Source organism: Ceratotherium simum, chromosome 22 (assembly GCF_057802395.1).
Source record: "Ceratotherium simum simum isolate JZ-2026a chromosome 22, ASM5780239v1, whole genome shotgun sequence".
Taxonomy (NCBI): domain Eukaryota; kingdom Metazoa; phylum Chordata; class Mammalia; order Perissodactyla; family Rhinocerotidae; genus Ceratotherium; species Ceratotherium simum.
Window position 1 is genome coordinate 4,070,567 of NC_141921.1, and position 26,319 is coordinate 4,096,885.

Sequence of the window (26,319 nt, forward strand, 5' to 3'; positions counted from 1 at the left end):
GAGCAAGCCCAGCTCACACCAGCTGGGCCCTGCTTGCAGCTTCAGAAAATGCTGTTTCATGTTTAGATGCAAATGACTATTTCCTCTCTAGAGCGTGTCCAGACTGTGTTCCAATGTGAACGGGGAGCAGAGGGGAACAGAGGCTCAGGAAGAACATTTGGCCAGGGCTGTCAGGATGAATTATGCTGCCCTGAAGCGTTCCCTGGATTCAGAGAGTGGTCAACACTCCACAGGAGGTGCAGAGAGCAGGAGAGGGGCAATGTTCACAGGGTCTCCCCCAGCTGTTCCCTCACCCCACCCCACGGCCAACCCCTGGGGACCGGCACTGCCAGCCTCTGGCCTGGTTCTCCTGCCTCCAGGCGTGTCCTATCCAACCTATCCCACATGCCTGCTGCCCGAGTCATCCACTCATTCATTCATTCTAATATCAGTTACTGGACATTGAACTGTGCCAGATACTGTTGTGGGCACAGGGGCTACAGCAGGAACCCACAGGGGGAAAACTCTGTCCTCAAGAGGCTTATATTCAAACGTTCTTTCTCACATGCAGTTCTCATAAGCAGTCCCCTATGCTCAAAAATCCTCAATGGCTCCCTATGGCCACAGGAATAAAAATTAGACTCCTTCAAGCAGCCTGGACTCTCAGGCTCAGACTCACATCTGCTCGTCCAGTCTTAAGTTTCCTTCTTCACCATCCAGGATTCAGTCAGGAGCCTGCTCAACATCTACCCACCCCACAAGGCCCAGCTCAATGCCACGTCCCCGGAACGATCCAGGATCCCCAGGAGGAACGACCCTCCTCCCTCTGGGTTCTCACAGAAGTATCCCAGCAATTGACAGGGAGGGGAAATGGCAGAGATTACCCAAAAATCTAAACTGACCCTTTAACAGTCTCAGTCTCCCCAGGCCTAACTGTGCGTTAAGAATAATTTATGTTTACTGTGGTCGACATGACTCGGGTTCCTTGACGTGGGGATTTAACTAAAATGTATTGAGGGCCTAATATGTGCCAAGGTCTGTGCTACACACTTTCATCTATTTTATCTCTTCCTATTCTTAATTTTCCATTATACAGAGGAGGAAACAAACTCAGAGAGGTGAAGTAATTCACCCAATGTCACACAGCTGGTCAAACAGGCTTCCCCTGCTCATTCCGGCAGTGATTTGTCCCCACCCGGAGCACACAAATCCCCCAGGACACAGTGGTGTACTGGCAGTGCCTGTGCAGAGGCAGGATAAACACTGGGCACCCACCTGGGGCATCCTTTTCACTTGCTGGTGAGTAATTTAAACATTATTTGATGTCAAAAATACCTGCATTAAAATAAGCCCAGATGTGCGTACTGTGGAGTGGAATTTTAAGACTGCACATTTTAAAGATGAAATGCACGTCTTCAAATTCCTTTTGCACCAGAGGAGGGCTCTTCGGGCTGTGCTCCAGGCCTCCCAGCTGGCACCCGTTCAGACCCCTGTGCCGTGAGGGCTACCTGGATAGAAAGTTTTCTTTCATATTGCAGTTTCTTACTGAACAGTTTGTGTTCTTCCCCTCCAAAGAGCTGGGCCTGGCATCTGGCAGGTCCCTGATGGATGGCCGTGGCTGAATGATGTGTTCTTGACGAGCTGATTCCTCTTCTCTTGTAACTTCCTCGGTTCTATAGGGACTTCAGCTGCCCAGCCCTAAAGAAAAGCATAATGGTAGAAATTCAGTCATTGTGTCAAGAAATAGGAGGGGTTTCAATCGTGGGGTGTGAAGAGGAGAGGACCGCATGTCCCTCAATGACTTGACTCCACATAACTTAGAATTGATTCTAGCCGGTACTGACTAGGAGCAGGGCTGGGTTTCCTGAGTACAAATGAGTTCTGCAAAACACATGGGTTTGTTTTCATTTTGTAAATTACCTGGCAGGAGCGACTCAAATTTAATACGTAGCACGTGAGCCACCACAGCCTCACCCCCCCCCCCCTGCTGCTCTTGTCCATGGCAAACTTGCCCACTTAGTCACAAACCTCATCTCCTTACATCCCAGACTTAACTTCAGGATCCTTCTCAACACAGCACTCAGGCAGCTGCTACTGGACCAGAGCCGGCACAAGAGAGGAGTGTTTGCCCTCCCTCACCTGGAGCACGGTCATCGAATAAAGGGGACTATTCCAGGTCAGTTCAATAAATGCTGATTGAGTACCTGCTTTACATATGCCCCCTCATGCCAGATTCTACAGAGACAGCTGACCATGCCCATCTCCTCTACAGAAGCCTTCTGTGGCTCCACAGTCCCTACAGTCCACATTCCGTTGCCGATATTTAGGGCCCTCCATCGTCTGTCCCAGCCAGACTTCCAGGCTCTTCTCGTGGCACAACCACACAGTGACCCTGAGTGATGTCCCCACCTGGACACCTGCCATCTCCATGCCTTTGCATACCTGCTCTGTTGGCCTGGGGCAACTCCTCCCTCCCTTGCCTAGATCAGTGGTTCTCAAATTTAAGCATACATCGATGGACTGGTTAAAACACAGATTGCTGGGACCCTATACAGAGTTTCTGATTCAGTAGGTGTGGATTTGCATTTCTCACAACTTCCCAGGCAATGCTGGTGCTTCTAGGCTAGGGACCACACTCTGAAAACTATGGTTCCAGATAACTCTGGCCTGCCTTTCAAGCTCAACTAAAGCCTCACTTCTTCCAGGAAGCCCACCGTGACTGGCCTCCTCCCATACTGTGGTAGGTTCCTCTTCTGGGCCCCCACATTCTCCTGTTATTTCCTCTGTCCTAGCACATAAAGGGTTATGAAGAAATTACCTGTCAATGTGTCTATAGCCCCTCCCAATTTTAAGCTCCTTGAGACTCCAACTCAACCATGTCTTACCCATCGCCGTATCCCTAATACCTCCCGAAGAGCCTAGTACATAGTAGAGATTCATTAAATTTTTTAATGACTATAAACCCTCATATAACCAGAGCAGAAGGAACCAAATTTGAAGGAAACACATGATGTAATGAGGAGGAACATTAGAACAGTGGCCGCATCCTCTCTTGCCTGGAGTGCTGCCTCAGTCTCCTCCCTGGTCTCAAGTCTGGACACCTCCCTTCCATCCCCTGCACTAACTCTGCCACACTGTTGCTTAAAACCCAACCATGACCCCAACGACCATCAGGAAAAAGGGCAAATTCCTCATCCTAGCATGCAAAGCCCCTACGTTCAGGCCCCAACGTAATTTTGCAGCCTCATCCTTTTACACACTATGTTCTCAATATCCCAAACTGCTTTATCCTTTTGTGCCATCTCCTCTACAAAGAACGTCCTTCATCCTTTTCTTCCTGGAAAACTCCTATTCATGTTTCAAGGCCCAGATCAAATACCACCATCTTGATGAAGCCCTCTTTGATTACTCCAGGCCTAATGACTAATTCTCATAGCATTGACTTCCCTTTGTTAAAACACTTAGACAAGTAAAGAACCCTCTCTACTACCCAGGAAATTCTCCCTACTAGACTGTGTGGCCCTAAAAGACGATGGTTCACATCTGTTTCTCTGGCCCCTACCAGAGAGCCTGGTATATAGGAAGCGCTCAATGACTATTTTATCAACCTGGCTTCCACTCTGAGGAATAGAACTGCAAATTTGGGTTTTACGGGCTCCAACCTCCTTCAAAATTCCTTTAGAATCTCCAGCTCAAAGAAACCATTTCACTTATATTTAAAACTAGGCCAAGTCTCCTTACAACCTGAAAAAAAACATCTGGCCCCTACTTCTTCAGTGTACAAACCCAATGAGATCCAGATCTCCTCTTCAGTGGGACCAAAATGTGTTTACATAATCAAATAATCAGAAGAGGAAAATCTTATGAAATCAGCTTAACAAATGGGGTGGCCTCAGTGTCCTCCCGCAGACTTGGGTGAAGAACAGAAATTCAAGAGCCCTTTGCAGCCCCACACTTTGTGCACGAACAAACAAACGTTCTGTAAAGAGAGTCAGAGGACAGAGAGGGAAACAGACACAGCAACACAGAGAAGCAGGGAGAGACAGAAGGAGAAATAGAGAGAGAGAAGCAAACAACAATGGAAAAGTAAGAGAAGCTAAAAAGAAAAAGAAAGACAGAGAGAGCAATACAGGGAGACATAAGAGAAGACAGAAATCGAGAAAGGCGGAGAGATACAAAAATAAAAAGAAGAAAGAAAGATGGAGAAGGAAAAGAGAGACATTGACAAAAAGAAAAAGGTACACACAAATACACACGCATATGTAGATGAGAGACGCAATAAGAAACAAGGAAACACAGACAGACAAACAGATTAAAGAAAGACAGACAAAGGCCCACTGTGCCCCTGAGCTACTGTCGTGTGATAACTGGTCCACAGGAGGTACTAATAAATGTTTTTGAATGAACGTGGAATGGAGATGGAGAGGAAGAGAAGCACAGATGGACAGAGAGGGAACAGGACAGAGCTCAAACGTGATGCTCCTGTTTTCTCACCAGTTATTCCATCTGCAGTGGAAAAAGTTCAAGTCAGCCAAGAGCGGGTATGAGCGTGAGATCTCCAGTTTCAGCAATGGCCTCCAAAATCTTAAGGGCTCATCAGGGACACAACGTCTTCTAGCCCACTTAGGGCCAGGCCAACTCTGGGAAGAGGCTGAACAGCTCATAAAATTCTTCTCTGAGATCAACACAGTAATAAGCTGTTTATTCCATCCTTAATTGACTCCATGAGGCAAAAAAAAGCACAGTGTGCAGGGCGTCTGGGCACCTGGCTTCTGGTCTGGGCCTTGTAGCTACCTGGAGAATCAACTTGGACAGATCGCTGTCCTTGTCTGGGCCTCCGCCTTCCCAATTATAAATGGGGTGTGGGGTGGTAACTGGACCAGATCACTTTTTCCATCTTTTTTTTTTTTCAGTAAAAGAATTCTTTTTTTTCCCTAACAAACTCATGGGCAAAAGTCCAATATATAAAACTGATTAAAAATTTAGAATGGAATTTCTCTGGTTCAAGTTAGGTCAGAGCTCAAAAGAAGAAAGATAGTTTCCCCTGAGCACCAAGGTGCCAAGGAACTCGGAAGTCCTCTAACCAGGAGGTTGTGAAAGAGGCCTGCCGTTCTCTGTGTTTCTATACAGTTCTGCTCTGCAGCCCACATGTCTACTGCTCAAGAGGCTGGCTTGACCAGTACCACCCCTAGTCCTGGGGGAGAGGGGCCCCAGGCATGGGCCTACCGGTTAGAGGGCCCCCATGTCACATACACACACACACACAGAACTCGCTAAAGAACACGTGGGCACCTCTGTCACTGATGGCTGGGGCTCAGCACTGGCACAGCGCCACGTACAACACAGCCGTTCCCGGACTAACTCTGTTCAGGCTCCAGAAAAAGGCCTCCTCTCTTTCCCTCTGTCTTTGAACCAGAGAGCAACTGGGTCCAAGCGCTGTGCGAGTTTGTGCTGCCAATATCAGAGACGACTCTGCTGCTGAGAGCCAAGAGAACTGAGGGGCAGAAGCGCCTGGGAGAGCGAAAAGACACGCTGGAGGGTCAAATCCTTCCTCTCAGATGCTGCAGATGCAGCCACCCTGCAAGGCAGAGGACTGCTTTCCAGTAGTGCTGACAGTCCGTTTCTTACTTTTTTAACAACCCAGTTCATAATGTCAAAGGTATTTACAAATGAACGCAAATGAACACAATAGCGTTTGCAATAGCGAAGGAACACTGTAATAGTCAACAATTCAGTTGCTTAGAAATGCGTCTATATGTAGGTCTAGATGAAACATGAATGAAGTGTGATAACTCTATAAAGGTGTAATTAGCCATTGAATTTTAGAATTTTTAATAGTCTCATTTTCATAAAAATATTTAAATATTCTTAATTAAAATTTCACAAATATAAATAAAATTTTATCTTTAAATATTTTATGGTTTTGATATTCATTTAGCATAATTTGTATTTGCCTTTTGCTTTGAATATCTTAAAAAATAACTTTTTGAAAAACCTAGGAAGAATAGTCATTTTTATCTTTACATTTATTGATGAAAATATTCAAATTATATGTACTTTGAAGACACTTACATTTTATTTTTAATCCTTTAGAATAGATTATTGAGAATGAGCACAAGTTGTGATCATGATAGAAATAGAAAATAGGAAAGGGAAATTCAGAAAAGAAAAAAGGCTAAAAAGAACAAGGAAATAGAAAAACTTAAAGAGAAGGTCTACTAAAATTTTTAAAAATTAGAAACAGTGAGGTGCTGGCCCGGTGACGTAGTGGTTAAGGGCGCGCTCCGCTTCAGCGGCCAGGGGTTCTCAGGTTCAGATCGCGGGCGCGCACTGATGCACCGCTTGTCAAGCCATGCTGTGGCGGCGTCCCAGATAAAGCAGAGGAAGATGGGCGTGGATGTTAGCTCAGGGCCAATCTTCCTCAGAAAAAAAAAGAGGAGGATTGGCATCGGATGTTAGCTCAGGGCTGGTCTTCCTCATAAAAAATAAATAAATAAATAAAAATTGGAAACAGTGAAAAAAACCTTTGCAATTCCTAGAACTGAAAATAAGTCTTATAAAATGGCAAGATTTCTTAGTACCCAAAAAGGCAAGTGATATTGGATATTGGCATGATGTTTTAAACAACAATGTTATTTGTCCAATATTTAGCCAAACATCATGAATGATACTTTACCTGGAATTAAAAGCATACTACTATCTATAGACCACCATGGAAAATTTTAGGTTTAGTTAAAACGATTTTGGCATTTGATGCTATAATAGCAGAACCTGCAAGATTTATTTTTAAAATAATGAGACAAATGATTACCCTGCAGGAGGAAGAATTCAAAATGAAAATTTTAATTTAATGGAGAAAAAAGAAAGAAGAAAAGTTATTTTTAAATTTCAAAATAATATCAGTATATACTATTAAATAGTATTACTCAATTCAACTAGTTTGTAGCAGGCATAAAAGTCATGTAGAACACCGGAAAAAAAATTGAAATTAATGAGTATTAGATTCATTTCACAGGTCTTCTAAAATGTGCAGGTTTTGACTTCATTGAAAAACTGAAAAAATCAACTTCAGTCTTAGGCATTGATTTAATAGATTATTGCGGGTAAGCCTGTGATAAAGATGCTACCTACTGGAGAATAGGATAGGAAAGGACATACAGCCCGAATCCAGAAGTATTCTTTATGCTTTGCATGGTACACAATTGAATTTGTTACCAGGAGATTCAGCCTCCATTGTGCCGATACCAAAGTCATTCTTTGGAGCAATTCAAAGATTATATTCAATATTTTCAAAACTGCTCAAAGTTGTAAGATCTGATGAAACACGTATCATATTTGACCTGCCAACTCTCTCTAACACACAGTAGGAATACCAACTAAATGCATTCAAGTAATTTATTGTCACATTTATATCAATTTTATCGGGATATAACTTACCCTAAAATGCATGTTTTAAGTATACAGATGAGTTGTGACAAACGCACACACCAGCGTAACCACCACCACAATTAAGGTATAAAATGTTTCCATCATCCCAGAACGTTTCCTCCTTCGCCTTTGCTATCAGTCCTGCCTCCCACCCCCTACGCTGGCCCTAGACAACTGCTGATCTGTGGACTAGTGATGCCTGCTCTGGAATCCACATAAGTGGAATCATACAGTATGTAGTCTTTAGTCCCTGGCTTCTTTCACTCAACATTTCTTCTTTTACTCAACTTTTGAGATTTATCCATGTTGCTACACGTATCAGAATTTGTTTCTTCTTATTGCTAAGTAGTATTCCATTGCATGGACATACCACAATTTGCTTAGCCATTCACCTGCTGAGGATCATTTGGGTTGTTTCCAGTTAGAGACTATCATGAATGAAAATGCTGTGAACATTTGTTCATGTGTGTACATGTGTTCATTCCTCTTGCATAAATGCCTAAGAGTAGAGTAGCTGGTTTGTATGGTTAGTGTATGATTAACTTGATATGAAACTGCCAAACTGTACCATTGTACACTCCCACCAGCAATCTATGAGACTTCCAGTTGCTCCAAACTTTCCAAGCCTTGGTATGGTCAGTCTTTTTAATTTTAGCCATTCAGGTAGGTGCATAATGGAATCACATTGTAATTTTAATTGCTAAACTCCTAATGATGTTGAACACATTTTAATGTGATTATTGGCCATTCATTTATCTTCGTTCATGTAGTGTCTGTTCAAATCTTTTGCCTGTGTTTTGCTGGATGTTTGTCTTCTTCTTATTGATTGTAGAGGTTCTACATACATTCTTTTTTTGAGGAAGATCAGCCCTGAGCTAACATCTGCCAATCCTCCTCTTTTTGCTGAGGAAGACTGGCCCTGGGCTAACATCCGGGCCCATCTTCCTCCACATTATATGGGACGCCGCCACAGCATGGCTTGCCAAGCAGTGCGTCGGTGCGCTCCCGGGATCCAAACCAGCAAACCCCGGGCCGCCGCAACGGAGCGCGTGCACTTAACCGCTTGCACCACCCGGCCGGGCCCTATACATTCTTGATACTAGTCTTTATAGGATATATCCATTGTAAATACTTTCTTCCAGACTTTGGCTTGAGTTTTCATTTTCTTAATATTTTAATTTTTTCTTAATATTTTACTTTGAAGAGCAGAAGTTTCTACTTTTGAAGAAGCAAAATGCATCAATTTTTTTTTTATAATTTGTGATTTTGTCCTAAGGAATTTTGTCCAATTCCCAAGATCACAATTTTTTCTATAGTTTTAGTTTTCACATTTATATCTGTGATCAGCTTCTAGCTAATTTTTGTATGTGGTGTGAGGTAAGAGTCAAGATTCATATTTCTCAAATGGATATCCAGTTCCAGTACCATTTGTTGTGAACATTATCCTTTCCCTGTTGGATTATCATGTCACCTTGGTCAAAAAACAATTGATCCTATACTTGTGGGTCTCTTTCTGGACTCTACTGTGTCTCGTTCATCTATATGTTTATCTTTACACCAGTACCACTCTGTTTTGCTTACTGTAGTATTATAGTAAATCCTGATATCAGGTTATGTAACTCCTCCAACTTTGTTCTTTTTCAAAAGTGTTTGGCTATTTTAGGTCTTGTTCATTTTCATGTAAACTTCAGAATCATCTTGTCAATTTCTACAAAAAAACTTCTGGAATTTTTATTGGAATTTAATTGCATCTGTAGATCAATTTGAGACAGAACCGACATCTTGAAAATATTGATTTCTGAGTCTTGAGCATAGTATATCACCCTACTAATTTAGGTTTTTTCTTAATTTCTCTCACCAGCGTTTTGCAGTTTTCACATATCTTTATAAACTTACACTATTTTGTGCTTTTTGATACTACTTTACATTACATTGTGTTTTTTAATGTCGTCTTCAATTGTTCCTTGCTCTAGACAGAATTACAATTGATTTTGGTATATTGAACTTGTATCCTATGATCTTGCTAAATTCACTTAATTGTAATAGCTTTTTTGTAGTTTCTGTGGAATTTTCTACATGTATGATCATGTCATCTGCGAATAAAGACAGTTTTACTTCTTCCTTTCCAATCTACTGCCTTTTTCCCCTTACTTTCTTGACTGTCCAGAAAATCTACTATAATACTGGTTAGAACTGGTGAAAATGGACATCCTTGACTACAGGGGAAAAGCGTTCATTCTCAACCTCAAGTATGAGGTCAGTTGTAGGTTTTATTGTAAATGACCTTTATTGGGTTAGGAAAGTTCCTTTCTATTCCTAGTTTGCCAGGGAATTTTTCCATGAATAGGTGCTGAATGTTGTTAAATGCCTCTTCTGTGTCTATTGAAATAATCATATTGTTTTCTCCTTTATTCTATGAATGTCACGTCTTACGTTAACTGAATTTCGGATGTTAAAACAAACTTGTATTTCTGGGATAAACACAGGATATTGCTGGCCATGATTTGCTCATTTTTTACATCTATATTCATAAGGGATATTAATCTTAGATTTTCTTTTCCTGTAATATCTATGTCTGGTTTTAGTATCAGGGTAATGTTAGGCTCATAAAGTGGGTTGGAGGGTATTCTCCCATCCTCTAAAAAAGAGTTTGTGTAAGACTGGCATTATTTCTTTCTTAAATGCTTGGTAGAATTCACCAGTGATGTGAATTCATTAAGATGTTTTGTTGTTGTTTTTCTGTAGGGACATTTATTTTTAACTTTTTATTTTGAGATAATTTTAGATTTACTGAACAATTGCAAAAAATAGTGCAGAGAATTCCCGTATATCCTTTCCTCAGCATCTTCTAAAGTTAACATCCCAGGGGTCACTGAGGCTCTGTTCTTTCCTTTTAAGCTTTTTTTTTCTCTCTGTGCTTCAGTTTGGATAGTGTTATGTACTGAATTATGTCCCCTCAGGATTTAGATGCTGAAGCCCTAACCCCCAATATGGCTGTATTCGGAGATAAGGCCTTTAGGGAGGTAATTAAGGTTAAATGAGGCTGTAAGAGTGGGGCCCTAATCCCATAAGACTAGTATCCTTACAGGAAGAGGAAATGATGCCAGATCTCTCTCTTTCTCTCTCTCTCTCTTTCTCTGTGCACACAAAGGGGAAGGCATGTGAGGACACAGTGAGAAGGCAGTGGTCTACAGCCAGGAAGAGAGGTCTCACCAGAAACCAACTGTGACAACACCTTGATCTTGGGCTTCTAGCCTCTAGAACTGTGAGAAAATTAACTTCTGTTGTTTAAGCCACTCAGTCTGTGGTATTTTGTTATGGCAGCCCAAGCAGACTAATGCAAATAGTATTGTTCAATGATGTTATCTTCTACAATGTCTAATCTATGTTAATCCCACTAGATGTGAATTTTTTGTTTAAAATTATATTTTTCATCCATAAGAATTCTATTTCATTGTTTTTTTAATATCTTCCACTTCAATATTTATTGTGTCCATGTTTTCCTTTAAATATTTGAACATATTTACAGCTTTTATGAAGTTCTTATCTGCTATTTCTATTATCTGTCATTTTGGGGCCTGTTTCTATTGGCTGATTTTTCTCTTTTTTTTCCTAAGCTCATTTTCCTACTTTTTAACATATCTAGTAATTTCTAATTGGATCCTGGACATTGTTGTTCACTGGATTTTGTTGTCTTCCTATAAAGAACGCTAGACTTTGTTCAGGCAGGCAGCTAAATTACTCATGGATCAGCTTGATCCTTTCAAGAAAGGTTTTAAGCTTTCAAAGGTAGGCTTTAGTTTAGGGCTAATTTAGTATTTCTAATAAGGGATGACCCTTCTGGTGTTTACTGAATGCCTTGGGTGTTCAATAAGGTCCCTAGTCTGGTTGCAAATGTCTCCCAGCACTGTGGGAGCTTTGTGAATTGTTCTGCTTACAGCTCCCCAGTCATTCTTTTCTTGGCTTCCTCGAGTTTCACCCTATTCATGTTCAGCTTAATATTCAGTGACAGACTCAAGAGGAGCCTTATGCAGATACCTGGAGCTTTTCCTCTGTGTAGTTCCCTGCTCTCTGGTCCTCTGCTCTGCAAATTAGAGCAAATTCCTCCTCCCTATACCTCTGACTCCTCATCCTACACCACAGCCCAGAAAGTGCCTCCGGGCAGAAAGAAAAACGATCATTGGGCTCATCTAATTTGTTTACCTTCTCTAACATTTTTTTCATTTATTTTGTCCATTTTTATACCATGCTATCAAAAGAAAGCAAGAGTAGCTATTGTAATTTCAAACAGAGCAGACTTCAAAGCAAGGAAAGCTATCTGGGATAAAGAAGGGCATTACTTAATGATAAAGGGATCAATGCTCCAAGAAGATATAACAACGTATTTGCTAATTTTTCAGAAATGGAGACAAGAATAATTAATTTTATGGAATGACATAAAAATTTATAAATTATGTCTGTCTTAGCTTTATCACTTATCCATTGTTGGCTCATTAACGGAACACTCAGATATATTCATAATAAATTCAGTCATATTTTATACTTTGCCAGCTTTCACTCATTTAAAACTACATTTTAAATGTAGTTTTAAGATTACATTTAAAAGCTATAATTTAAGGGCCGGCCTCGTGGTGCAAGTGGTTAAGTGCACGCGCTCCACTGCAGTGGCCTGGAGTTCGCCGGTTCGGATCCCGGGCGTGCGCCAATGCACCGCTTGTCAAGCCATGCTGTGGTGGTGTCCCATATAAAGTAGAGGAAGATGGGCACGGATGTTAGCCCAGGGCCAGTCTTCCTCAGCAAAAAAAAAAAAAGAGGAGGATTGGCAGATGTTAGCTCAGGGCCTATCTTCCTCACAAAAAAAAAAAAAGCTATAATTTAACATTTTTTAAAATATTATCAAAATATATTACTTAATAGTTTATTGAGTTGATCTATAACTTTTAAATATTTAGACATATGGTATATAGGTTCCATTTGAACTCCCACTCTGGGTCCTGCAAGTATTACGGATGGGCCTGCACTTGCCATCAGACATTCTTCTGCCTCCGGGCTGAATAACCCCATGAAGTCCCTGCTCCACTGGGAGTCACTATCTCTACGGTGGCTACCACTGTGCCCCACACCTGCCTCTGCAACCCCATGAAGTCCCTGTTACTGTCTCTATGGTGGCTAACACTGTGCCCCACACCTGCTCTGCAAAGGTCTGGCTGTCCTCATAGACCACTAGGAATCCTAGTTCCTTTCATCCTTGCTAATGGTCCTGGGATTCAGACTCCGTCCCTTGAGGCTGCCGTGGACATTGGGGGCTCCAGCATCAGCTCACCTCTCTGAACTGCTTGGACCAATGTTGCAAATGCCGTTATTGCCACCAGTGCAGTGGGAGGTTCAGGATGCTTCAGGTGTGTGTCCCGCCTCTGCGTGGCCGAGGGCAGCTCACTATCCTCTAAGCCCCTGTATTAGTTTCCTGCAGTTGCTGTAGCAAATTACCACAAACTGGGTGGCTTTGAAACAAGAGAAATTTATTGTCTCACAGTTCTGGAGGCCAGAAGTCCAAAATCAGTGTCACTGGACCAAAATCAAGGTGTAGACAGGGCCATGTTCCCTCCAGAGGCTCTAGGGGAGAGTTTGTTCCTTGCCTCTTCCAGTTTCTCACGTCTGTTGGCATTCCTTGACATGTGGCTGCAGCACTCCAATCTCTGCCTCCATAATCACATTGCCTCCCCCTTTTTTGTGTGTCCTCAAATCTCCCTCTGCCTGCCTCTTAAAACCATACCTTATTGCATTTAGAGACCACCTGGGTAATCCAGGATAATCTTCCCATCTCAAGAGCCTTGTATTTTTTTTTTTTTCCTGAGGAAGATCAGCCCTGAGCTAACATCCATGCCAATCTTCCTCCACTTTATATGGGACGCTGCCACAGCCTGACAAGTGGTGTGTCCATGTGCACCCGGGATCCGAACCGGGGCTGCCGGCAGCGGAGCGCATGCACTTAACCGCTACACCACGGGGCAGGCCCCCTCAAGAGCCTTGTCTTAATTACGGCTGCAAAGACTCTTTTTCCAAATAAGATAACAGCTAGAGGTTCGAGGGATTAGGACTTGACATCGTTGGGGGCCATTATTCAGCCCGCTGTACCCCCCACCCTTGTTCACGCCACCATCAAAATTGTCTCAGTCATCTTTCCCAAACCCAAAGTCTGCAGCCAAAATCTTCTTGACCCAGTTCAAAATTTCAATCATGTTCTGTCCCAGAATTAACAATTCCCAGAATGACTGAAAATGGAATCAAATATTCTCTTCAAAAGAAAACTCTACCCTGCGCACAAGAATATTGCTTTGCCTCTTTAGTCCCCAAAACAAAATAACAAAATAATTTTGTATACCCACTCCTTGGGAAATATATGAGTCTTACTCATGTTTCTAGGCACATGCTGCATAACGATGCGGACACGATCTGAGAGATGTGTCGTTATGCGATGTCATCCTTGTACGAACATCACAGAGTGTACTCACACAAACCTAGATGGCATAGCCTACTACACTCCTAGGGTATACAGTACCAATCTTATGGGACCACCGTCATATATGTAGTCCATCATTGACTGAAACATCTTTATGCGGAGCATGACTGTACTTGGTTATAATTCTACATTATAAAAGCCATTTGAATTTTTTTTAATTTTCTTTCTCCTGTTAATGTACCACTAGATACAGGTACCTTGCAGACTGGCATGGGTCTGGCACTTCTGTCCCTCTTCCACACTCATCGCCCCCCTTCCTCATGGGGCCTGATAGACTAGGCACTGAAGAGATGCTTGCTAACTCAAATGCATCATGCAAATTGAAGAGTCTTGGGAAACGGAGCATGGAAATGCCCTTTCTAAAGCCATATTCTACTGCATTTGATGGTCACAATAATTACACTTAAGAGCAATGGAGTGGATGGAAGGGAGGAGAGCTGGGCTCTAATCTCAGCTGTGCCATTAACTGGCTGTGTGGAAATGTTAACTTCTCAGTAAAGGGTGATTCCCTGCCCGCCGTCCCCAGTGGCTCACCGTGACACGGGTCCCCTCCTGGAACATGCTTTCTGGGAGGCAGGCTGTGATGCAGACGGGATGGGTGTTTGGCCGGTGCCATCATTTCTCAGCTGCATAGACACAATATGACACAGAGATGAAAAATGGCATCGCTGTTGAGACCTAAAACCATCATTTTTTATGTTCTGCCAACCAAAATCTTAGCCTCTCAACAGGACTGTGTCCCGTTCATATTGCGCCACTTAGGCACTGTGTTTTTTAAAGGAATAAACATTTCTGCTCTCTGAGCAAAAGCAAAACGAGATTTAGTAAATACACAACTTATTTGATCAACATAGTCCATGCAAGGCTCCAAGCTGATTGCTCAAGATAGATTTGTTATGAACAAAAATACAGCGTTCAGATCCTCCCTAACCAGGCCCCCTCTATCTGTCCAGTGTAAGAGGCAGCAGATTGGAATGGAGGAGCCTAGAGTATGGTGTCAGACGTAATGTCAATCCCAGTTCAACCACATATAGGCACATAACCTCAGAAAAAATCCTCTTTGTGTTAGCCAGAGTTCTCCAGAGAAACAGAGCCAATAGGATATATTTGGAGACAGTAAGAGTGATCTATTTTAAGGAATTGGCCCACATGATTGTGGAGGCTGGTAAGTCTGAAATCTGTAGGGCAGGCTGGCAGGCTGGAAATTCAGATAAGAGTTTATGTTGCAGTTGAGTCTGAAGGCATTCTGGGGGCAGAATTCCTTCTTCCTTAGGGGACCTCAGTCTTTCCTCTTACGGCCTTTAACTATTGCATGAGGCCCACCCCCATTATGGAGGGTAATCTGCTTTACTCAAAGTCAACTCTTTTAAATGTTAATAACATCTTAAAAATACCTTTACTACATCTAGACTGATGTTTGACCAAACACTCGGCACGTCACCTAGCCAGGTGGATGCATAAAATTAGCCATCACACTCTCCAAGCCTCAATTTCCTCATCCACAAATGAAATGGGTACAAAGTGCCTAGAAAAGTGCCTGGCTATAGCAGGTCCCATGCAAATGCCATGCTAAGGAGCTGTACCATTCCATAAACGCGGATAAGGCATCTGCGTGCCCCAGGCACCATTCTAGACCCTGGGGAAGCAGAGATGAACAGGACCTTGCCTTTCAGGAGGTTACCATCTGGGGAGGGAAACAAATGCTTCAGCTACCTATTATGGATGACATGAGAGTCCAAAGATGTGGACCCAACTCAGCTGGGAGTGACGGGAAGGTCTCCTGGAGAAGTGTCACCTGAGCTGAATCTATAAGGGTGAAAAAGATTTCACCAAGTCCAGAAAAGCAGAAAAAGCTATAGTTATAGGCAGCAATAAGAACAGAGCCAAAGGCCTGGAAATCTGAAATAGCACGACACATACGAGAACCAGAGCTTAAAGGGTAAAGTGGTAGGAGATGAAGCTAGAAAGGTAGGCGAGGCCAGATCGCGAAGAGCCTTGGTGTCATGTCAAGGTGTATTAGTTTTCTTAGGGCTGCCGTGATGAATTACCACAAACTCAGTGGCTTAAAACAGCAGAAACGTCTTCTCTCATAGCTCTGGAGGCTAGAAGTCTGAAATCCAGGTGTCCACAGGGTTGGTTCCCTCTGGAGGCTCGGAGGGAGTGTCTGATCCATTCCTCTCCCCCAGCTTCTGGTGGTTGCGCATCTCTCTTCCACCTCCGTCTCCACACGGTGTTCTCCCTGTGTGTGCCTCTGCCTCCAGATCTCCCTCGTCTTATAAGGACACCCGTCATGGGATTAGGGCCCAGCCTAATCAGTATGACCTCATTTTAACTTTATTACATCTGCAAAGACACTCTTTCCAAATAAGATCACGTTCACAGATACTAGGTGTTAGGACTTGACTGTATCTTTTGAGGGACCCAATTCAACCCACAACACAAGTAAATGAGAATGACGGTAAGAGTTTTATTTAGGAAGAGCCTTCAGGCTCTGGCAGGAAGAAGAAATAAAACTAGAGATCTCTTCCTATGGTTCTGTTGCTTTGGTCCCTAGGAAGCTCAGAGTCAAATGTGCCACCATGCACATATGCATCTTTTTTGGGGAGCACATGTATAGGGCACTACAATTTGTGTTTCATTTATGAGAATTATTTCCGACTGCCTCTCATTTTTTCTATCCTTATGTATCAATCAGAATCCTAACAGGAAACAGATGGTGCACTCAAATTAGGGTAATTCAAGAAGGCTTTCTTTACAATAGGACTACTTACAGAGGTGTGGGCTGGAGGTAGAGGGGGTACACAGTGACCAGGGGCCAGTAACAGTGGAGTTTATCACCCCTAGTTCCAGGGGACAGAGAAGTTACCTGTCTAGAAAGAGAGGGTCTTGTTGAGAAGGTTACTGTGGGAGGATTTGTGTCCTCTATGGAAGGACACAGCCTGCCTGAAATGACCTCCTGACCTCACCCCCTTCTCCCTCTGATCCGCTGGTGGTCCCGTGGACAAACCCAAAGAGGATCCAGATGTGGGCCACACAGGCCAGCATCCCAGAGCAGAGAGCGGGACGGAGAAGGGTGCAGAGTGGGTCTGGAAGGTCAAGCAGAAGACCCCCGGCGTACCTTCTTTTCCCTTCCTCCTGATTTCCTCATTTATTTTTCATTCTTTCATTTTTCTTACTCTTTCTGTTTGGTTCAGCCATCTCAAACTCTTCCTTTTTAGAATAAAAAAGGGGAATAACCACCAAAAAATATATAAAGTAGAGGCAGGACTTCCTGCGCCCTTCACCAGGGGCTCTCTGTCCTCCAGAGTTTGCCAGCTGTGTGCGGCCATCGGTTGAGTCACCCTGAGTGGTCACAGAAGGCTGATCCTCTGTGGAATCAGAACTCTTTGTGCACATTCTTGTGGCCACTCATCGAGTTACATAAACTCGCGGAAGACTTCCTATCTCCAGGGCTTTCCAAGGACATACTTAAGGCAAGAGTCATCCTGGCACCAAGTGCTCCTGACAGATGTTGCAGACTGCCATGCGAGAGAGGCCCAGATGGGCTACTGGAGGGGGCAGAGCGAGCCCTGGGAGGGTACACACTCACAGGCTCTTGTCTCACATGGTGAACACATCAAATAATTCTGTGCACATGCTGGGAAGATCATCTTTCCTCCCTGAGCCCCAGCTCACTTCAGGAGTATTTAGATACAGGCACAGATGTCAGAGCCAGAGGGGACCCTTGAGATCAACTAGTGCAAGCCCTTTGTAATACAGACGCGCAGACTTAGGGCCAGAGAGGGCCTGGGTGACAGCGAGTCACGGCTAGGGTTTGTTGAGTGCCTGCACTCCTCCAGTGCTGTGTGCTGTGTTCATTCATTCACACCGCTGCTCATCAAAGATCTGCTGAGGACCCGCTCCGTGCAGGGCACCGTGCCAAGAAATGGAGATACCCATCGGGACAAGGCTGGTGGGATCCTGTCTTCATGGAGTGTACAGAATAATAGTCTTTCTCCCACTATCGCTAATCCTTACCACAACTCTGCAAGGTGTGGGCAGGTCCTGGACACCAAAGTGACCCAGCCAAACACTGCTCCCTTTTAAGAAATGGAAAAATAAAGAAAAGAAGGTTTCCCTGTGTGAGTTAAATATTAACAATGTCATGGACATCACCGAGTTGTGGACAGCATGGAAGGAGGTAGAAAAGGCTTCCGGACCTGGAGGCCTGGATTGTAGCCTCATTGAAGATACTGGTGTTTCTAAAGAAAAAGTCTATGTCCGGGGCCGGCCCCGTGGCTTAGCGATTAAGTGCGAGCGCTCCGCTACTGGCGGCCCGGGTTCGGATCCCGGGCGAGCACCGACGCACCGCTTCTCCGGCCACGCTGAGGCCACGTCCCACATACAGCAACTAGAAGGATGTGCAACTATGACATACAACTATCTACTGGGGCTTTGGGGGAAAAAAAGGAGGAGGATTGGCAATAGACGTTAGCTCAGAGCCGGTCTTCCTCAGCAAAAAGAGGAGGATTAGCACAGATGTTAGCTCAGGGCTGAGCTTCCTCACAAAAAAAATGAAAAAGTCTATGTCCATCTGCACGGGTTTGGGTCAGACACGGAGGCAGAGAAAATGGATAACAGAGGTTTCTGTTTAGGAAAATGTCAGCATGTAATGCCTCAGCTCTCTGGCAGGTTTGCTGTTTACAGTGAATGAAATACGAAGAAAAGCCTGTATTCCTCAGCCTTGGGGAAAATTGGATTTTCTCTTCAAATTGGTCCTCCAATAACCAATTGACTCTAACAATCAAAGGAGGTTGGACTCAGTGCTGGGCCGGCCTTGACTCACATTGCCTTCTGACGCAGGCTCACTGTGGAAGGGCTGAGCTATGAGATACCTCGTGCTGTCCAGGAGGGAAATGTGTTCACCAATGGACTTCTAGTGGGAAAGGACAGGGGCCCTGATGTCAACAAAGCTAGTTCAAGCCCTGACTCCACCAGTGAAAGCTCTGTGACTCTGAGCTAGCCACTTATCAATTAGGAGTCTCAGTTTTCTCATCTATAGAATGGGGATGATTACAATCCTTACTATAAGTCTGTGTTGCAGGTAGCAATTGATATTAAGGATAAAAATCTTTAAATGCCTTCCATATAGTAAGTACTCAATAATTGTTATCAGTATTACTACGAATAGTAAGTACTCAATAATTATCATTAGCGTTAATAATAGTCATTTATACTGCTCACTAGTTCACAATAATTAAGTTATGAAGGTTTTTGCTGAATAGCATTATTTTAAATCAACTTTCTATTAAGTTTCTTTTCTGATTCTAGAGGGAAATACACATTCCTCATGAAAAATGGAGAAAATACAGACAAGAATAGAGAGAAAAAATTTTTTAATCCACAATCCCATAATCCAAAGATACCACTGTTAACATGTTAGTGTATTTCTTTCTAATGGTTTTTTTCCTGCATGTGGAGAAAGAGATAAATTTTACATAAATGAAATCATACTTTATATATATGACCATTTTCCACACAAAAAAATGGTTCTATAATATTCTATCTGTGTAAGAACCATAAATTTACACAATCTTTCTCCTATTTTTAGGTTTTTAGTTTTATTTTTGCTCTTATAATTTATGCTATAATGAGATTCTTTGTATAGAAATCTTTTCCACACCTCTCATATTTTCCTTAGGAGAAGATTCTCCCGGTGGAACTTTTAGATCAAAGAATATAAACGTTTTTAAGTCCATAATACATTTTGTCAAATTAATTTCCAGTAGGGTTATACTAAATCACCTTGCCTTCAGCACAACGTGAATACCCATTTTTTAAATTTTCCATTTCATAGGTGAAAACAGCATTTTTCTATTTTCATTGCTTTGATTACCAATAAGCTTGATAGCTATTGTTGGTTCTTTCTGTAGGAACTGTGCGTTTGTACCTTTGACCCACTTTTCTGCTACATTTATTGATTTTCTTATCACTATGCATGAGTTCTTTATATAGTAAAGATATTTTTATAATGTCCCACATCTGTGGCAAATAAGTTTCACAGTTTACTGTTTGTCTTTTAATTTTAATGATATTTTAACCTACAAGTTCTAAATTTTACATAACATAAACCTCACAACATTCGAGAAAACTCAGTAGAGCTAGCTCCCGTATACTCAAACTAATAGTATGAAGCCTATTACACTGTTCTGCATATTGATGATCTGCTAAAACCAGTCTGGTGGGTACACGGAGATTTGTTACATTATTCTGTCTTTTTGTGCATGTTTTAAAATTCCCCATAATAAAAGTCTAAAACATTATTTTGTAGTCCTAACTCGTCGGGCACACAAGGCCTGGGATGACTTATTTTCTGCTGCTTTCAAGCTTCATGAACATACATTCCTAATTTGTGACCTTGGACAAATTCTAAAATCTCTGTAAGCTTTGGTGACCTCCTCCACTAAAAACAAAACAAAATGAAGAAGTAAAAATATACCAAATCTGTGAGATTGTTGCAAGGAGGAAATGAGATAATGCATGTCTAGCATAAGACAGTAGGGTGCTTGACACACAGTAGGTGTTTAAAGATTTTCTTTTGTTATTATTATAACTACTATTCCAACTTCTATATGTCAGACTTTCTTGCCGCAAGAATCAGGAGCTGATCCTGGCTGATTATGTAGAAGACAAGTTTTTTCAAGGATGTCGGGAGGGCTAGAAGGCAAGGAAAGCTTGAACAGACAATGCCCAAAAGCCTGGTCTCAGGGGGAACCTGCTGTGGCTGCCGCTGCCCTGCCGAATGCAAGTGGACACTGGCCTCGCCACCGTCACCCCAACAGTAGCGCTTCTGCACCAGAGCCGCACGCCCAGCCCGTGGTGGCCACCAAATGGATCTGAGAAGGCCCTGCTTCCTCAAGCTGCTCCTCGGGGTGACTGACCTGTGAAACCTTCAGGAGGCAGACTCATGAGGCTAAAAACTCTGCAGAGTTCAAAAAGAGTGGAAAACCAGGCAGAGAACATAACGATGTCCTCTACAGTCCCCTCCTTAGCTGCCCAACTTTCATGTAGACTTTTCTTCCATACTGGAACTTGACAATGAAAATTATGACAGCAACAGAAATCTAACACAAGGAGACTCTCCGTCCATGGGAGTGGGCTTGCCCTCTGCGTAAAGGAGGCCAACCCAAAGTCTCGTCAGTTATTGGCCCTGGGCAACAAGTCCCAGACCTCTGGGTAACATTCATTCCTCCTCTAGTTCCATCACAATTCTATCTTAATATTCTGTAGCCTATGGACAAAGCTGCAAAGTCCACCACCACCACACACACAAGTGAAATAGTGAGGGCACCAGGGAAGGACAGGGAAACGTGTTACACTGCAACACGATCAAGACCATATCCTCCAGCGAGCTCTGTCACACGTCATGAAACCACAGTTAGAAAGAGTGATGGAGAAAGAAAGAGTTACTATCATGTTTGCTCTGCTCTCAGCCAGCATCTCAGCTGCTCAGAAATCTTGACTTTGTGGGGTGACTCAAACCAAATCCTCATTTCTGAGGGATTTGAGCCATTGATCTCACCAGTATGGAGACTTAGGGGTCTTCCTTTTTTTTTTTAATTCCTAAATGTTAAAAAAAAAAATGTAGAAGACCCCACAGAGGAGCTTCTTAATTCCAGATATATTATTCTGCCCTGCCGATTCTGTTAGCAGCAACCCTACTTCCCCTCGATCACCAGAATTAGTCACCCTACAAAGCACAGCAACCTCCTTTTTTGCCTCTTCATCAAGGGCATGAAGGACACTGACAATAGGCAGGTGGTGGTTCAGCTTCCTCCCCAAAAGAACCATTGCTGTGCCCCCGGTGAAAGAATGCCTCACTTGGGTACGGAGACCTCCGCACAAGCAGAACGTAGTCACAGGAGCGGAAAGTAAAAGTCTACAAGTGGGGTCATACAGTGGCTGCCTTGGCAGGTCCTGTCTGGGGAGATGGCTGCCCTATCTAACAACTCGAGCACTAGGGAGCCAGATTTCAGGCTCCTGAGCATAAACGTCAGAGTTCTGGAGTGGCTGGAGCCTTTCCCTTACAATCTTGGTTACTTTATGCCACTGAGTCCCAAAGGGTGCGTGTTGTTGTAGAAAATGCTCTGGGCGGTCCTGCTTAATTTGAGGGAATGTAGGATTAAAGAGACATGTTCGACCACCAAACCCTTATCTAGTAACCTCAGATGGAAGAGTGTTCCAACACACGATCAGGGGAATGCTGCTGTACAGAAATCCAGAATCTCATCTCACCCCACAACCCCGTGGGGTGGTTCTGAGGATTAGATTAAACACCAGATGTAAAGTGCCTGTCACATGGTAGATATTCAATGAAAATGAAAATGTGTTCCCTCCGCACTTCTAAATCATGCTATGGGGTGAGCAGGCTGAGTGATAATGTAGCCATTTTACGGATTAAAAAACTGGGGCCCAGAAAGGATAGACTAACGTGTTAATGAGGACACTGCCAAAGGTGGGAGTGGCAGTGGCGGGAAATGGCCTTCTGGCTCCAATTCCAATTAACTAGACTCACTTCCTCCCAAGACATACAGCCTCAGTCCGGTCTTACTCACCCTCAAGCTAACATTTCACAAATCCTGAGTCACAGCTTGCCTTCCTCTTAGGCTGCAGGAGAATCACAGCATGCTCTATCCCGGGCTTCGCAGACCCCACCCTCTTCTGGGGCCCCTGATGGGAATGCACGAGGCCAAGGCCGCCGGGAACTGAGAGAGCAGCGAAGGTGTCTGCCCCCAACAGTGACCTGACCCGAGTAAGCTGGAGAGTTCTACGACGCTGCCAAGGACCACATCAGAAAGATAATATTTGAAGAGTGAAAGGTTCTCCAAAGAATGTAAAATCCTGCGAGTGAGCAAGCGCCTGCAGTTCTTGAGGCGTGACTCACGCTGGATGGGCCAGAACGTGAGCTGGAGATAGCTAGTAAAACAGGTCACGAGATAGCAGGGTCAGAGCTGGGAGGGGTTGGGGAGATTATCTGTCCCTTTAGCAAAGAAGAAATTGTGGGTCAAAGCAGAAGACGGACTTTTCCAAAGATACAGCTAAAGGGACCTGGACCCAGATTTTGTCATTCATTCATTCACTGATTCATTCACTCGATATTTACTGAGTGCTTACTATGGGCCTGAAGGGAGGTTAGGTTCTAAGGACGCAGCAGTAAACAAAACAAGCAGGGTTTCTGTCCTTCCAGAGCTGACTTTCTAGAGAGGAGGAGAGACAATTAAGCATACTATTACAGAAAAGGATGAGAAGGGCTATGGTGGTGAGGTACAGAGTGCTATGGGACCACAGACGAGGGCAGTCGCATCCAGTCTATGGAGTCAAGAAAGGCCCCTGGATTAAGTGATGCTTCAGCTGAGACTTGAAGACTAAGGAGGTATTAATGAGGTGAATGGGGATTGGGTGGAAGGAAGGAGAACACTTCAGGCAGGGAGAATGTGTACATACCAGGCACAGTACTAGACCCTTGTTTTAAAGAAATACGTAAGATATGGATGCTCTCACACTCAAGAAGAATTTAGGATGCTAAGGGCACACAAGAAAGCACCATCCATCTGCCAAGAGGAAGTGACATCTGGCTTGGATCTTAAAGGATGAGTAGCACTTGAACAGGCACAAAAAAAGCAGATGGCTAGTCCAAGGCCAAGGAGATTATGCGGTAAAAAGCTTAGAAGAAGAAGCGCCTGGCACTGGAATTGACCTTTTGGGGGGAAGTCAATAAACGTTTGTCAAATACTGAACCTTAGGACCACCGGTATTTGGTGGGGCTCAGAGAAGCACAGGGGGAGCTTCCTGGTTTCCCGTGGCTGTTAGTGAAACCCTCCCAGCTGCAGAGTTCTAACAGCCACTGCCTCAGCACAACACAGAGAAGCCGGTGACCCAGCGTCACCACCTGCACCCATTGCAATGTGCTGTTCCATGGCCTGCACAGCCACGGCAGCCAAGGGGCTAGTGTCTGTGGGGTCCCAGAGTCCCCCAGCCACGAAGACCCCAGGTGGGTGAGGAAATAGTCAGAAGGAACACAGTCTTTCAGCTAATTAATTTTTCTCTGATAATGGGATAAACGAGCAGACAAACTGACGTCTAATAGAAGGACAAGAAATCCTAATGGGCCAGCCAGGCTCCCAGATAAACAAACACAGTGAAGAAAGCAGTGCTAAAATAACAGCCCCCACGGGGAATATCGGGCTGGCACTGTGCCGAACAAAGACGGCGTTGCTTCTAGTTTTTCAGGTCTCCACTTGCTTCCACAAGGATGAGGTGAGAAAGCTGAACTGATCCCACCTTCATCTTTGGGGGCTTTGAGACTGTGAGCCTGGGACACCCCTGCAGCCCCTGTGTACCCGCCAAGGCCTTTACAGGGACACCCTGAAGAGGAACAAACCACAGCATCAGCATCTTGAGCCGGTCCCTGCGACACAGGGACCTCTACGGGCGGTGCTCGGTACAAAACACTGCGCCCAAAGTCTGTAAAGGGGATGCTACACATTTCAGACTCTTAAAAGATCTTCTCTAGATTGGTTTGCGTGTCGAGATTGCAGTGTGTTTTTGAAGTTGAATGCTGTGCTTATTACACAGAAGAATTCACTTGTTTTAAACAAAAATTTATATTTTACTTGAAACAATAAAAATAACTAAGATTTATTGACTATTAAATTTGGTTGATCTAGACGTAGCATTGCTAATGTTTACAACAGCCCTGCATGAGATCCTCCTGGTTTCACAGATGAGGCCTAGAAGGGCTTAGCAACGGGTCTCTCTGGCTCCAAAGCCCGTGCTCTTTCCTTGGGCGGTGCAGGACCAGGAAATGGGCGATGGACTGCTCCCTGGGGCACTAGGAGTTGTCTGCTTAGCCGGCGTGTGAGGCACTGCATGGGGAGCCATGAGGGCTGCCCCTATTCCAGGCTTCTGCATCCCGGCAGAAGATGCTGCAGGACCACAAAGAAAGAACGCAGGGCCTCTCCCCGGAGAGCTCTCAGACTGGAAGAGGGGAGACAAGGAGCCAAGTAACCCAGCTCGAGTTTGAGGCTGAGGGCTCCCTTCAGGAAGGACAAGCAAGCCCTTCCTTCTAAGCTGTGCCGAGACGACCACGGTGCTAATGCTGGGCAAGACTCACCAATCCCTGCCCCGTGCTCCCCACACCATCTCCAGCCCCCAGATGATGATCCTCTGTTTCCTTGTCCCATGGCTTATCGCTCTTGCACCTGCTCCTCTCCCGATTCTGGACAATACCAGGGGCGTGAGTCTGTGGTCCAGCAGCCCTGACCGCAGCCTCCTGGCCAGCACGTCAGCCAGGGCTGGCTTGTGCCCCCTGGTTCCGCAGTCACCGCGTCGGGCACACGAAGCCTCTGGGTTTGCATTTCCACGTCTGGTTCTCAGTGGACAGAACCTCTCTGTCTGGGAAGCAGGGGAAGGGCAGAGCAGCTGGTCCCAGGGGCCGGTCCGTGCTCACTAACCTGTGGAAAGTGACTACTAACATTTTAGAACTCAGCATCTGCGAGAACTACAGTCGGCTGCCGACTGGGATTAATTCATTCATTTATGTATTCATTCCCCTACGGTGACTTGAGCCCCATGTTGACACTGGGGACAGGCAGGTGTCGGTCATAGTCACTGTTCTCAAGCTTTCCCCGACTCCCTTCCTCCCCTGAAGCAGTTTACCAGCTTCCAGCCCCATGTCCCACAGACCCCGCCCTTGTCACCCTGACTGAGGACCTGCCATGTCCTGGGCGAGGTGTCCTGTGCTAAGAGCCTTCCACTGTGTGACAGCTCATCTTTACCATAACCAGGAGGTAGATAGTACTGTTAGCCCATTGTACAGCTCAGGAAATGAGGCACACCTGTTCACTCACTGGGTAGATGTAACAGAAAGCCCGCTCACGGCACAGACCAGCCTTCTGAGGAAAGGAGCGAAGGGAATGACAGCGCTTACTGAGCGTCCACCGCAGGTCAGGGACCACATGTTTTACAAATGGTGCCTCATTTAACCCTCTCAACCAGGTTGGGAAATGAGTATTGATTTCCTAGTTCTTACAAATGCACCAGGGATTCTACAACGAACTGAACAGATAGACCCCCTCCCCCGCGGAGCTCACGATTCTAGTTACAGTGGAAAACAATCCATCAAGCCATCCATTAGTCAGACCAGAATAAGCACAGAGAGGGAGAAGTATGCAGGAGATGGGGACAGAGAGTGTCAGGGAGGGGTAGTCAGGGAAGGCTTGTCTGAGGAGGTGACACTTCAGCAGAGACCTGAATGAAGTGAGGGAGCAAGTCATTTAAGACGGTAGGTGGAGAGCCGTCCACACCCAGGGCACTTGCTCTTCACATTTCCATCTCCCTTCATTACTGTGCTC

General features: G+C 44.4%; 1 long non-coding RNA gene across 1 annotated transcript in view; it reads right to left on the reverse strand.

The window, feature by feature from the left end:
• Positions 1–473: 473 nt before the first annotated feature.
• The window catches only part of LOC147914040 (uncharacterized), a 120,762-nt gene continuing 94,916 nt past the window's right edge, over positions 474–26,319 (reverse strand). The window contains exons 3-4 of the long non-coding RNA XR_015555733.1: positions 14,462–14,553; positions 474–1,677 (exon numbers count right to left, since the gene is read on the reverse strand). This is a non-coding gene — a long non-coding RNA (uncharacterized LOC147914040). The remainder of the gene's footprint in view (positions 1,678–14,461; positions 14,554–26,319) is intronic.